The sequence below is a fragment of the Leptopilina heterotoma genome, unplaced genomic scaffold (assembly GCF_015476425.1).
Source record: "Leptopilina heterotoma isolate Lh14 unplaced genomic scaffold, ASM1547642v1 Lhet_120, whole genome shotgun sequence".
Classification (NCBI taxonomy): domain Eukaryota; kingdom Metazoa; phylum Arthropoda; class Insecta; order Hymenoptera; family Figitidae; genus Leptopilina; species Leptopilina heterotoma.
The window spans coordinates 1,150,872-1,165,997 of record NW_025110838.1 but is presented as its reverse complement, the minus strand read 5'-3'; the positions used below and the strand labels follow the sequence as shown (position 1 = coordinate 1,165,997).

Genomic DNA, 15,126 nt, shown 5'->3' with positions numbered 1-15,126 from the left:
TAATAATTATATATACTGTAAAATAATTTAATTAACAAATTTCTAATTTTTTAATAATTTTTAATGTATATATTAGAGGAATATATATTAATCTCTACATATACTAACATTATTTATGAATTCGCTTTTGGTCATCACTTAATTGAAAAAAATAATAATTAATTAAAACTAATACTTATTATTAATAATTTAGGTTATTTCTTTAACAAATATTATTAACTAATTAAAATTATAATGAAATAGAAAATACTGTCTGAGATGGTCCTTTCTAGGTCCTAAAATGGACCCATAAACTGGTCCTAACTAGGCTCCCAAGTTAGGACCAGGCTAGAATCGCATCACAACCCATTGTTGGTCCAACCTACACTGCCAACCTAGGACCAAGCTATTAACAGGGCAAAATAGGTAGGACCTGGCTAGGACCAATTTTCATTTTCCACACGGGACGTTTTAGAAAATTCATGAATGAATTATATTGAGGAAAATTTATTACTGCTCTATTTTTTCTTCTTTTTATTTGAATATAAGACTTTTTTTCCAGGAAAATGGTGTATTTTAATTTTCCGCATTATAATATTTATGTGATTATTTTGTTATTATTTTTATGATAATAATTTTGTTTTGTGATAATAATTATTTTTTTATTATTATGACAATTATATTTTTTTTTTGCTTTTATGTCAATTATATTTTTTTGTTCTGATAATAATTATATTGCTTTGTTTTTATAATTATTTTTTTTAATAATAATCATCTATTTGTTCTTTGTAGAATATATTAAAAATAATTCTAATATATGACGCTGTAGGGAATCGAACCTGGGACCTACGAACTACTAGCCTAACGCTTTAACCACTAGGCTGTCGAAGCTATAAAAATAATTCTCATATTAATTAGTAGATAAAAATTATAATTATTCCCTCTCTTACCCTGCAAAGCAAAAATTACTAATATTAATAATAATAACAATTTAAATTAAACAATAAAAATAAAAAAAATACAATAAACTATTTAAAATACTAATAACATTAATAATAATATAAGAATAGTAATAATAGGCATAATACTAATTATTATTATTATTATTATTATTATTATTATTATTATTATTATTATTATTATTATTATTATTATTATTATAATTTTTATAGCAGTGATAATAATGATAATAATAACAAACAAAATAAAATAGTAATTTATCACTGTGAAGATATAATACATCACCGTGTATTTAAATGATTCTCATAAATGGAGGAATGTTCGGAAGATAAATAACAAATTGGCGTTTAGTACTATATGGGATATAATTATAATAGTTTTGCGCAATGATATATTTAGTACATAAATCATGTACACATAGACATATATAATATATATAATGTTGGTTTCATTTGTCTAGGAGAAATTATTTCACAGCAGAACATTGGCCTCACTACTAACTTAGATTATATCGATCCTATGAAAATAACCCCGCAGGTCGTTCAGCATGCAACTTTTTTTTTTTCTTCATTTTTTCCTATACACTTCTTTTTCACTCTATCGTTTCAACAAAGTCGACCACGACAATTTGCGATTACGACCTAAAATAATTTCGATATGATAACAACAAAAAAAATTTTTTTTTTTGAAGGCATAATTTTGCAAAAAATTTATACATTATACATTTTAATTATTACTTCCTGATCTGTTAACATCGGGAATTTTTATTAATAGCACATTTACTGATTGTAGATAAATATTTAATAAATATTTATTTAAATATTTTGATAAATTATTATAATTAAATATTTTGATAAATTATTATAATTAAATATTTTGATAAATTATTATAATTAAATATTTTGATTAATTATTATAATTAAATATTTTGATTACTTATTATAATTAAATATTTTGATTAATTATTATAATTAAATATTTTGATTAATTATTATAATTAAATTATAATAAATAAAAATTAATTCATTCGTTGATTGATTATGCAAATAAGTGAAAAATAAATATTATGATAATGACTAAAATATATGTCAGGAAAAAATATGTGAAAAATATTCATTAGTGATAATAATGAAACTTAGCCGCTCCTTTATAATACTAGAGTTGTCCGCAAAGACAATTGCTGCACCATGGAGAGAGAAAGAGAGAGAATTGCCGAAAAATTCATTTGCCTTCTGGTAAAGTGCCAGATAAAATGCACTTTGCGGTAACTTAAGTACCTTCACAAGTGCCGTTTTGCGCGAAAATGTTTCTAATTAAGGAAAATAATTTATAGCCTCTCACTGTTTTACACCCCCCAACACGAGAGAGAGAGAGTATTTTAGCCCCTAATAATAAATACACATTCACACTGTATGGCCTGCGAGACCAGGTGCAAAAAAAAAAAAAGAAAAGAAATCACACATGCACCTGAAATTACAATATCAAGATTGTCGTAAAGTATTTTCTATAATCACGCTTTCTTACCTCAATCGATTTTGTAACTTAATTCCTTTTTCCTAATATTACTGTTCTTAATTCTTTTTTTCTGCTTAAATTACTGTTGCTTTTATTTTTTTTTTTTTTTGCTCGAATTACTGTTCTTACATTTTTTTTCTGCTGAAATTACTGTTGCTATTTAAATCTATAGCTCCAATTACTACTCTAATTTTATTTTTATTTTACTACTCCAATTTGAATTTTTTTCTTAAATTATTGCTGTTCTTGTTTTTTTTGCTCGAATTACTGCCCTTAATAATTTTTTTTCTCAAATTACTGCTGTTTTTAATTTTTTTTTTGCTTCAATTACCGCTTTTGATTCTTTTTGTTTGAATTACTGCTCTTAATTATTTTTCTGCTCAAATTACTGATGGTTTAAATTTATTTTGCTCATATTACTGCTTTTAATTATGTTTCTTCTCAAATTACTGCTGCTTTTAATTTCTTTTGTTTCCATTATTACTCTAAATTTTTTTTTTGTTCAAATTACTGCTGTTTTTAATTTTTTTTTCGCTTCAATTACTGTTCTTGATTCTTTTTTCACTCTTACTGCTCCTAATTCTTTTTTGTTTTACTCAAATTATTGCTGCTCTTAATTTTTTTGTTGCTCGAATTACAGTTTGAAATTATTTCGTTTTTCCTTAAATTACTCGTTGAACTTTTGTTCCGAAATTGAAAACGTTTTTTTTTCCCTTCAAATATTAGAGAAAATGGTGCATTATTTATAAATGAAAATTTATCCACCAAAAAGGAAAAAAATTTTGTTTCTTTTTGGAACTATAAAACACGCCTTTTAAAAGTTGGCAGTCTTAATGTCTCATTTCTGTTTGAGACTTGGAAAACTTTAATAATTATGGTGGGTGGAGAAGTTGTGTGTGCATGTACTTGATGAATTATTACCCTTTACTTTAATGTAAAGACGGTAAGTTCTCGGGTATTTAGCTTCTCTCAGATGTCTACTTAGTTTCTTTGGGACAATGTACATTATTCTAGTTAATTGAGATTAGATAATTGTTCGATATGATTTAAACTATGATTTAATTCAGTTTGTAGTTCGTACGGAAACTTGAAAAGAAATTTTTTTTTTAAATTGAAACTTTTGATGATTATTTATTATTGCAACAATTATTACTATCATAAATATTAAATTCTTGTTATGATTGTATTCGTATAATTTTTTTTTATGTTTTAATGGAAAAAATAAATGTGGTAATAAAAATGTTGATTAAATTTATAATTAATTAATTACACTTACAATTAAATAATTAAATTAAAATAAATAATTAAATAATTAAATAATTAAATAAATCAAATAGTAATTACCTAATTAATCATAAAAGTAGTAATTAAGTAATTTATTAAAAAAGTAACAATATTAATTGAATTTTAATTCATTTATTATTGCTCCTTTTGAATATTTACTTTTAATTATTAAATTAAATATTTACCACTGTGTAGTGTTAAATATTTTTATTAATTAAAATTAAAACACTACCTTGAAGTAAATATTTTCGAATAATAAATGAAAAATTTTAATAACATTTAAATTTTTCACAATAAAAAAAATACTATATTGATACGAAAATTGTGAGACAATAATTGTTTTATTGTTGAAAAATCGTTTTTATCTTTCGTCTCTAAATTGATGAGTTTTCAATTCTAACTAAATCAGAAATAATTCTTTTGTCCTTGCTTTCTAGTTGGATTTATCGTATTTACTCTATCGTTGCACTCGACTTACTTGCAATACGATATACCCGTATTTAATTACACGCCACGGCAGTACATATAGAAGTCCCTTGTCGTGACTCATTGACATTGTTTTGATCATTAATTAGTCACAGCATCCGGTCTGAATAATTTTTATCATTCAAATTGTCACATTGTGTGGAAATTATTTATATCCAAGAAACATTTTATTTCTTCTTTATTATAAATCTAATAATTTTCTCAACTTTTTGATTCTTGTTTCTTAAAGAGAAACTTTTTTTCAAGAAAAAAAAAATTTTAATTTATCTTTATTTAAAAAAAGTAATTTTTAAATTTTCTATTTGTAAAAAAATTATTGGTTCAAATTTTTTTTTAAATTGTAGAAATTATTTATAGTTGCTTAATTTTTTTATATTATTATTTTCTTTTTCTGTGAATAAAATAATATAATATAATAAATTAATAAATAAAATAATAATATAACAATAAAAAAATAATAATGTTTCCTATTTTTGTTACAGGTGTTGGGAAATTGCTCCAATATCGAAATACCCTTAAGGGTGAGTTTTACCCCTTTCTCTTTGCTTTTCCATTTTTTTCTATTTTATACATAAAAACTTAGTTAATGAAAAAAAAAATTTATTGCTGACCTTTAAAAAGCAGAATTCTCGCCGTAAAATGTGAAAATGTCAGTAAAACGTCAATGAAATAAAATGGCGACGAGAGATGAGAAACTTTTAAGAGTTTTTCCTGAGTTATTCAGTCTTCTCACGTATTTTTCATTTCGTCTTATACCGCGAGAGTTGAGGGTAAGATAGAGAGAGAGAGAAAACGAAGAAAAAAAAAGAGTGTTAGATCGATTGGCAGATCGCGTTTACTTACACTTATTGGACCTGAAGTTTTTTTTTCTGTGAAAAAAGAAAAAGAGTAGTCAAAAATAAAAGAAAAAAAGAAATGAAGAAACCAATTTTATTTACTACTTTATACCAGTAGTACTATATGGTATTATATATAAATGATCGAAATCGTAACCTTTCTGTCTCATAAATTTGTAAATTATTACATTCGATCTAACTTGAAGTTTTCACGAAATGTCGCGTGCCTCTATTTTTATAATCCTTAACTTTTAGATGGATTCTAAAATCCGTTTATCATAGGTTTCTTATTTCTTTGGTTAGTATTTCAAGTGAAAAATTAGTTACAATTTTTTTATAGTCGCTATTAGTAATGTCGTAAATTCGTTTCTTTTTATTGCTGGTAAAGTTTGTTTGAATTTTTTTTGTTCCATTTGAGTATCAACAGTTTATTTCATTGGATTGCTTTATTTTTCGTTTTAGATTTTTATCTTTTATTCCAGAATTATTTTTTTAAAATTATAGTCAATATTTAATATTTAATAATTAATATTAAATATATTTAGTAATTAATATTCAGATAGTATTTAGGGGAACATAGTCAGGGTTGGACCCCCGCTACTTTTTAAAGAAGAACACTAGCATAAATTTATGTTTTAAAAAGAGTCGAAAAAAATTTATAAAATAAGTTCAACAGGCGGTCCAACCCTGACTATGTTCTCCTAATATTTAATGTTTTATTCATTTAATATTTAGGAAGATTTATTATTCTTATTAAATATTTAACATTCAGTATTTAATCAAAAAGATTTTTTAAAAATGAAGCAATAATATTAGACTTATTCTTATTCATATTACACCATTATACATATATTTGAAAAATGAAAAATTCTAGACGTTGCATTTTTATGGCGACCAGAATATGAAAAAAAATGCCTTTTTTGTCAGCATATCCGCGAAAAATTCATTACACTTAACTCGTAAATTTAAGGGTGTATATAATATTCTTCTTTTTCTTTTTCGTACAGCACCCTCTATCGTGACGTGTACTGCATACTATTCGCATACTGTTCGCACACACACGCATGATTATATATATATATATATAAGGGTAAATAGAAACCGTGAAAAATATTGCACACGACCTGCACACACAATACAAACCTATATCTAGAATATGCGCCAGTTGTCAGTGTTTATGTTTCTTGGTTGAATTATTGTGGAATGACCCTCCATTGTAATCTAGAGTAATTGTATATGTGCACGGAGTCAGCATTATGTGTTTGTCAAGTGCAGAAACAAAAACAATAAGGGGCATCTTGCATATATTTTTTCTGTTTTTGATTGATTTCGATTGATTTTCATAAATTCATCATTTTTCCTATATGAGAGAAAAATTATCAATTATTTGCATCATTTGTTTATTTATTTATTATTTACTTATTTATTTTATGATATTTATTTATTTTATTTATGAATTTTTAATTTGTTAAAGGAATTAGTTTTGGGTGAATTTTTATTATTTCAAGAGTCAGAAATCACTGTTTTGGAAGAAAGAAAGGAAGGAAAAAAGAAAAAAAGGGGTTTTAGTAGAAAGAGTCGATAATGGTCAGACATAAAGCGTTTTCCTTACTTTTCACAGAAGAAACTATTCTTAAGTAGATAAAGTCGTCTAGAGAGAGACGATCAAACAAATATCACATTTCTATGTTACGAAAAATAGCTATGAGTAGAAAAAGTACGTTAATAGTCAGACAGGAATTTTTGCTTATATTTTTTTGAGGAAAATTGTTTTTAATAACTGTAGTTAAAGTCAACAATAGTGAGAAAAACAGTTATTTTTGAATTTTTCTGCATAAAAACAAGTATTAAGTGAATAAAGTCGTAATTAGTCAGACAAGGAGTGCATTTTGAGTTTTGCAGAAAAAATAATTTCTTTTAAGTAGATACGGTTATCAATAGCAAGACGATTATGTAGAAAGTGCACTTTTATGGAAGAAATTTTATACGTTTAAGTGGAAAAGACTCGTTGACAGTCGGACAAAAACGTTTTTCTTTAATTGTCGAAGTAAAAACTTTATTTAAGTAGATAAGGCCTTTTAAAGTCGGACTATGAAACAAAATTCTCATTTTCTTGTAAAAATAACTACGATTCAGTAGAAAAACTCGTTGTCAGTCAGACAAGAAAATTTTTTCTGGACTTTTTCAAGTAAAAACTATTTTTATATTTTTTAAGTAGATAAGGCACGTAATAGTCAGGCACGGCGGTTTTTTGTATTTTTACAAATAAAGAATATTTTGAAGTAGATACAGTCAAGAATAGTGTGACAAAAAAGTTGTTTTGAAAAAATTAGGCAAAATCTCCTCTTTGCATTGAAAAAAAGAAAAATTTTAAGTAGAAATAGTTACTAACAGTGAGACAAGAAAATTTATATGTCTTCATTTTTAAAGAAAAAACTATCTCTAATTAGTGAAATTCGTCCATATTGGAACAATAATATTTTAAAGTGACAAAATACCTTTTTTTAAAGAATGAAACTATGTATTTAAGTGAATACAGACAATTTCAGTCAGACAAAAAGATTTCCTATTGGGAAAATTAATTGTATTTTCTAAAGAAACACTTTTCAAGGAGATAGAGTCGAGTTTGATAAAGACAATAAAGTTCCCCAGTGGAAAATGTATCTCCTGAGAAAAAAGTCTGTTCTAAGTAGAGAAAGTCGACTACAGCGAGACAGGTACGTTTTACTGGAGAAATATAAACTGTAATTGCAAGTTATAAACTATTTTCAAGTAGATAAGGTCAAATATAGTCAGACAATATAAACTTTTATAAAAGTGGAACGTTGTATATTTCCTGGAAAAAAATATGTTTCAGTAGAAATAAATGACTGTAGTTAGACTAGAATTTGTTTTTAAAACTATTTTAACTGTTTTTAACAATAGAAAACAAAACATTTTTTATTGTTAATCATAAGATTAAATAAAAAAAAAAAATTTATTTAAAATTAAAACACTTACTCTCAAGTAGATAAAATCGTTTTTAGTCAGACAAAGAACGGTTTTTACTTTTTTCTAGAGAATTACTACTTTTCAGTAGGTAATGACGTATTAAGCAAGACAAGAGAGTTTGTTTAGTAAAAATTCTTTTCATCTTGTCAAAAAAAAAAAATTCGAAGTAGAAAAGTCTTTTTTTCGTCAGACAAAAACATTTTTCAGTGAAGAATTAATTCTTCAAGAAAGAAAACGTTTATTTCTAGTAAACAAAGTGAATTATAGTCAGACATTAATGATTCTGATATTATTCTTAATTTTTTATGGAAAAATTATTGTTTATGTAGAAAACTTTTTTTGCACTCGGACCGAACATTTTTAGTAATAAGGATATATAGCAGTTTTTTTAATAAGAAAATTATTTTTTTCAAATGAAAACTATTTTTAAGTAGAGTAAGTCATTTTGAAGTCAGCAAAAAAAATTTAGACAGGAAAAACTACGATTAAGTAGAAAAAATCCTTTGCAGTAAGACAGGACAGTTATCTTATAAAAAAATGTTTTTTTCCAGATGAAAACTGTTTTTGAGTTTTGTAATCAGACAAAAAAATTTTGATAGGAAAAACTTTTTTTTGTCCTAAAAAAAAATCTAAGAACAGAAATAACTTAACAATTTTCAAAAATACTTTTCAAATTATTCAATATTATCTTTGTTTCTTTATAGTTTCTAATTATTGACCCAACAAAAATCGTAAAATTAATTCCCAAAAAAATTCTTTCCATTTCGCAAACTTCAAATTACAAATATTTTTTTTTGCCACTGCAATCAGAGTAAATTGTGTTAGAAAACAATTTTCGTGGAAAAAAAAATTCCAATCACCAGTGATAAATCTACGAGAATAAAAAAAATACCGTGAAAAAGGCAGAAAAATTATGGGAAATTTTTGAAAAGCGAAAGTAGAAAATCGACATTATACGGTGTTTAGTGCGCAAGTTGATAGATGAAAGGGAGTGCTTTCATTTTTTTAAATTTGAAAGGGTGGGGATTTTTTTTTTGGCATTTTGCCGAACTAAGGGAAAATGGAATCGAAAACGAGATGCGCCTGTAGGAGACAGATGGGAGAATCGGAGGGTTTTAAATAAATACATCGACGCTCTGATGGTTTGAATTAAACGAGCGATAAAAGAATCTCAATTTACGATGATTGATTGACACTTTTGTTTTCTGACTCATCGACTCTATATTTATTTATTTAGCTGTTGTACCGCGATGGTCATGTTGATTCTTTATTTTTTTTGGGAAAAATCGGAATTTTTTTTTTATTTTCATTTTGATGTATACGTACAAAAAAATGGTTTGGGACGTTTATAAAGCTTGTTATTATTTTTTTATTTTATCGTTCAACACCATTTTTTTCGGAGAAAGAGAGTGCGTGGAATAACTGTCTGTTAAAACGTTTTTGTTATTTTATTGTTTCAATTTTTTTCTATTGTCATTTTTTCTTTTTTATTTTCATTTTTTCGGATTATATATTTTTTTACACTTTTGTACTTTTATTACTTTTCTATTGTTCCACTTTTCTGTTTTTCTGTTCTTCTCTTTTTCAAATTTTTATTTTTCTGTTTGTCCACTTTGTCTACTTTGTCTACTTCTTCTATTTTTGGAAATTATCTACTTTTCTATTTATCTGTTTCTTTATTTTTCTACTTTTCTATTTTTTTATTCTATTATTTCTACTTTTTTTCTATCCTAATTTTCAAATAAAAAAATCAAAAAAATATATAAAAAATTGAACAGTAGAAAGGTAGAAAAGTAGACAAATTGAAAAATAAAAATTTTTCAATTTGTCTACTTTTCTACCTTTCTACTTTTTAATTTTTTAAATTTTTCTCATTTGAGAGAACATTTATCAATTGTAACTAAATTTACAAAGAAAAAAGTACCGAAAAATTTGTTTGAAAAAAAATTAATGATAATTAGTCAAAAATAAATAAAATAAAAAAAATTATATTTTTCGAAAAGCAAATAGCATTTTTGTAAAACAAGAACTAAAATCCTAAAAAATAAAAATAACTGAATGAAAAATAGTTAAATTTCTTTTCTAAATTAGAAAAGAATCATAAATGAAAAATCGATAGATGAAAAATTTAGAAAATAGTTTTTCTATGTTTCATTTTCATTTTTTTAAAAAAAAGCTAATTGCCATTAAAATTCAGTCACACGCTCCGGTGACCTTTTTCTAAAGGCAGCTTGTTGACCTCATCCCATGGTCAAAGGTGACTGCGTGAGAATTATTCGTGAGATTTACAATGTGCAAAATAAGTCACGTGACGTTGTTTATCTTTAACTGGCATATAACAGTTTTGCTATTTAACGAGCATTAGGGTTGAAGTTGCGGTTAGAAGAGATAGCTAACATGAGAGGTTGACATACCTTTTTTTTGCTTCACTCAAACCCCCACCCCCCAACCTCACTTCTCATTCCGCCCTTCATATTACAACACCCTTTGACAATTTTCTGGTACTCTTCTTTGGGCATTGAACTGAAATCCGATTTAATTTATTCAAGCAAAAAATAAAAAAAAAACAACAACAACAGCAACAACGATCCTCTCTTCCAGAAGATTAATTAAAATTCACCTTTGAGGATTTTTTCTTTTGTCGTTTAATTTAAGAGCGATTGTTTTAAAGTGATTTATTTCGTCTATTTTTTCAATTGTTCTTTCTTTGTTTCTATTGTGCCTTTTTTAATTGTTACTGCTTAATAATAGTTTGTATAGTCTCTTTTTTCTATTGTTCTATATTTTTTATTGTTTCTTCTTCAGATAAATTTTTTTTATTTTATAAGTTTGTATATTTATAAATATTTACTAGGGGAACATAGTCAGGGTTGGACCTTAATTAACAAAATTTATTTTTTTAAAAAAGTTATAAATTCAAAAGGTGATCAAACCCTGACTATGTTCCTCTACTTTATAAGAAATTTGTTATTTTTCTTATTTAATTTTTTATTACTTTTTTATTAGTATTTTATTTTAATTCATTTGGTAGTTTAATATTGTTAATTACAACGATAATTATAATATTATAAAATATAATAAATTTTAAATTTATCTTCAATATTCTCTATTTGTCTTCTTGAAATTTACTTGTAAGTCGATGTACTTTTTATCAGAGTATATTCTTTATAAGGAAGGAAAAAAACGGTTTCATGTTATTTGAAATATCAAAGATTTATATTTTCCCATAAGGGATTTTCATGAAATCCCATTTTTTCTCGTTATTGATCTTTCGAGTTTTAATATAATAATAAATCCAGTGCGTGACTTCTTGAGAATTCAACCCCTTTAAAAAATAAAAAAAATATCTCTTGTACGTGAAATAATTTTAATTCCCCTTTTTTTTTCTTATGAAGAATTTCAAGTCGTGCATTTCGGCTTTTACGATGGGTCATAAAAAAGTGATATTTTTTAAAGAGTGTGTGAAAATTCCAAAAGAAAGTATTATCATTGAAATAACGAGTGCAGCAATTTCTCCTAAATTTTTTCTCTTTTTAAAATCAGGTTCTTGTTATAAAAGCCTAACCAATTTTTTTTATAGTTTCTATTTAGATTCTTATCTTTTATAAGAATCATTTTTGGAAGATGAGACAAATCTGGATCAACAGAATTTATTTTTTTAGTTATTTATTATAAGTACTTTTCAAACTAATAACTAAATTAACAGTTGTGATTGGATTTTTTTCATTAAAATTGTTTCTGAAAAAAAAAGATTTTTGATAAGAAAACTATTTTGTCTTACTATCATCGACTTTATCTACTGAAATGTAGTTTTTTCTTGTCCATTTTTTTGTCTGACTACAAAATGAGTTATTCTACTTAAATACAGTTTTCTTATGAAAAAAATGATTTTTTCTATAAGAAAACTGTTCTGTCTTACTATCAACGACTTTTTCTACTGTAATGAAGTTTTCTCTTGTTCAAATTTTTTTTGACTGACTACAAGAGTTATTCTACTTAAAAACAGCTTTTTTCTGAGAATAATAATTTTTTATGAGAAAACTCACTCGTCTTACTGTTAACGATTTTTTCTACTGAAATGTAGTTTTTTCTTGTCCATTTTTTTGTCTGACTACAAAATGAGTTATTCTACTTAAAAACAGTTTTCTACTAAAGAAAAGAATTTTTTGATGAGAAAACGTCATTTGTCTTACAACAAACGATTTTTTCTACTTAAAAGTAGTTTTATTTTGATTAAATTTTTTTTGTCTGACTACAAAATGACTTATTCTACTTAAAAGCAGTTTTCTTCTGGAAAAAAGAATTTTTTTTACAATAAAAAACTGCCTTGCTTTTCTACTTAACATTTTATTTGATTAAGACCAAAAAAAATTTACTAGAAACAATTTTTCTTGTCTTGCATAAGACGTGATTTTATACTGAAAAGTAGTAATTCCCTAGAAAAAAGTAAAAACTGTTATCTGTCTGACTAAGAACGACTTTATCTACTGGAACGTGATTTTTTTTAATTTAAAAAATGCAAAAGGTGACTCCAGTTTGAAACTAAAAAACATTTCATTCTCTAAAGTAGTTTAAAACAGTTAAAATAGTTTAAAAACCAAAATTCTAGTCTGACCAAAGTCAATGATTTCTACTGAAACATATTTTTTCCAGCAAATACAACTTACTTTTAGAAAAGTTTACATTGTCTGACTATATTTGACCTTATCTACTTAAAAATAGTTTATAACTTGCAATTACACTTTATATTTCTACAGTAAAACTTACATGTTCGATGTAGTCAACTTTCTATACATTTTCAAATATTTTTATTGAAAAAATTAAAAAAGTTTTAACAATTTTCTAAAAAAAAGCAAATCAATACCTTCAGATGTCAAAAATTATAAATAGTAGGTAATAAAAGATTCAAATTCGAAATTTAAAAAAAAGAAAGCATTGAATAATTTAAATTCGAAATTAAAAAAAATGAAAGCATTGAATAATTGGAAATCAAAATTTTGAAAAAATTATGTTTGTGAAAAATTTTAATTAATATTTAGTATTTACCCAAGATTAGTATTGTTCTTGTTGTTGTTTATTTAAATATTTGTGTAAACATTAGGAATGTGTATACGTGTAGCACGTTGAATATGCGTTGTATTCAGGAGTAGTTCACCTTCACGTTGTAATTACCGACGAGCGTTGGATGCCAGCCGCAGACTAATTGAATTCTTCTCATTATCTCATACAAAAGATACACGTCGCATCGTATTAGGAAAGATATACCACACTTGGTTTGTGCGGTATATACAACGCGAACCACGCGTGGTTTTGAAACATTAAGTATGATTAAGAGGAACCAGGAGAAAATTGAACGAAACTCTCCAAGAGAGAGGAAGAGAGAGAGAGAGAGAGAGATGCTTCCTTTGTTTTCACAATTTAAGTACCCCTTTGTGCATATGAACAACCCCTTTTAAATATTTTCCCCCTTTTGTGGTACATATAATATTTATTAAAATTTCAGCGTGAAAATACAATCTTGTAATACATTGTAATTATACATGTATCGCATCTTTTTTGCCATAGGCACTATTGTATAAAATGAAAAAAAAAATTTTATACGAATCAAATAACCGATTACTTGTCTATTATCAAATAAATATTTACTTGAATAATTTTTATTTCAAATAAAATATAAATATAATATAATTGAAATAAATCATATTTGAATAATCGATACTTTCAGTATTTGATAAATATACAATTTAATTGAATCAAAGAAAAATTATTTGATACGAGTAAATATTTATTTGATTTTGAAATAAATACAATTTAATTGACTTAAATAAAAATTATTTGATACATATTACATAAATAAATAAATATTAATAAAAGAAATAAATATTAATAAAATAAATAAATATTAATATTAATTAATATTTATATTATAAATAAATATTATATTATATAAATAAATATTTACTTGCAAGTAAATATTTATTTGATAATAGACAATTAATCGTTTATTTAAATTAAATTTTTTTTCAGTGTAGGAAACATTTTTTTGTAGTAAAATATTTTACTCATGGTATAATTATTCGATTTTCAATAATTACGTTTACATTCCTTTCGATGGAATCCATCCCCCCTCTCTTTTTCCTCTCTTTGTCTATCTCTCTTTAAAAAAAGGAATTCGTTATACCTTCTGAGTGGCTGTACAATTTACAAAACACAAAAAAAAATAATCACTGTTAACTTGAACGTATCAAATTACTACCAATTTACACCAAAAATGGGAATTAAATGACAAATTGATCCAAATTTATTTGTAACAATTTTGATACAAACTTTTAGGAACAATTTTGATCCGATTTGCTCTCTAAATTTGAATTAGTAAAAATATTCATTAATTTGAATTAGTGATTGACTTTTTACTTTTGACTTAGTAAATTTCACTACCAAATAGTAATTTTTTACAAATTTATTAGTAAACTTTACTAATTCAAAAGCAAAAATAGTCAGTCACTAATTCAAATTAGTAAACATTTTTACTAATTCAAATTTAGAGATTGGTATCAATTGGATACTTTCAAGAAAAGTGAGCTAAGAAAACTGAAATTAATTGATTGAATCTAATTTTCTTCTGTTTCAAGTTTCAACATAGTTTAGTATTATTTTTGCAAGCGAATTAATCATTCTGATAGTTAATTGGATGTGTTCCGAAAGTTTCGAACGTTTAAGTGAAGGAAAATTTTTTTTTTGTTCATTAGAGCAGTATGGTGTTTTTTTTATTTTAAGAAATTTAAAATATCCTAACTAAAAATTATTTAGTTCATAGCGAATTATTTTTGCTTCCTTATATTATAAAAGTTATAATTTTTTTAATCGTATACAAACTGATTTTAATCAGGCCCCATATCAGGAAGTTTTATTTAAATAATAAAAGAGATTTTTTATTCAAAATTAATAAATTTAGAAGAAATTGCTAATAGTCTGACTAAAAGTGACATTTACGGACTTATATTTTTGAATTTATAATTTTTCAGTAGTATGAATCAATTTTAGTCAGACTTATGTTTTAATTTTTTGTTGAAAT

At 24.9% G+C, this 15,126-nt stretch overlaps 1 long non-coding RNA gene across 1 annotated transcript in view; it reads left to right on the top strand.

The window, feature by feature from the left end:
* The window catches only part of LOC122510477, a 73,046-nt gene that overhangs the window by 36,825 nt on the left and 21,095 nt on the right, over positions 1-15,126 (top strand). The window contains exon 2 of the long non-coding RNA XR_006302446.1: positions 4,707-4,745. This is a non-coding gene — a long non-coding RNA (uncharacterized LOC122510477). The remainder of the gene's footprint in view (positions 1-4,706; positions 4,746-15,126) is intronic.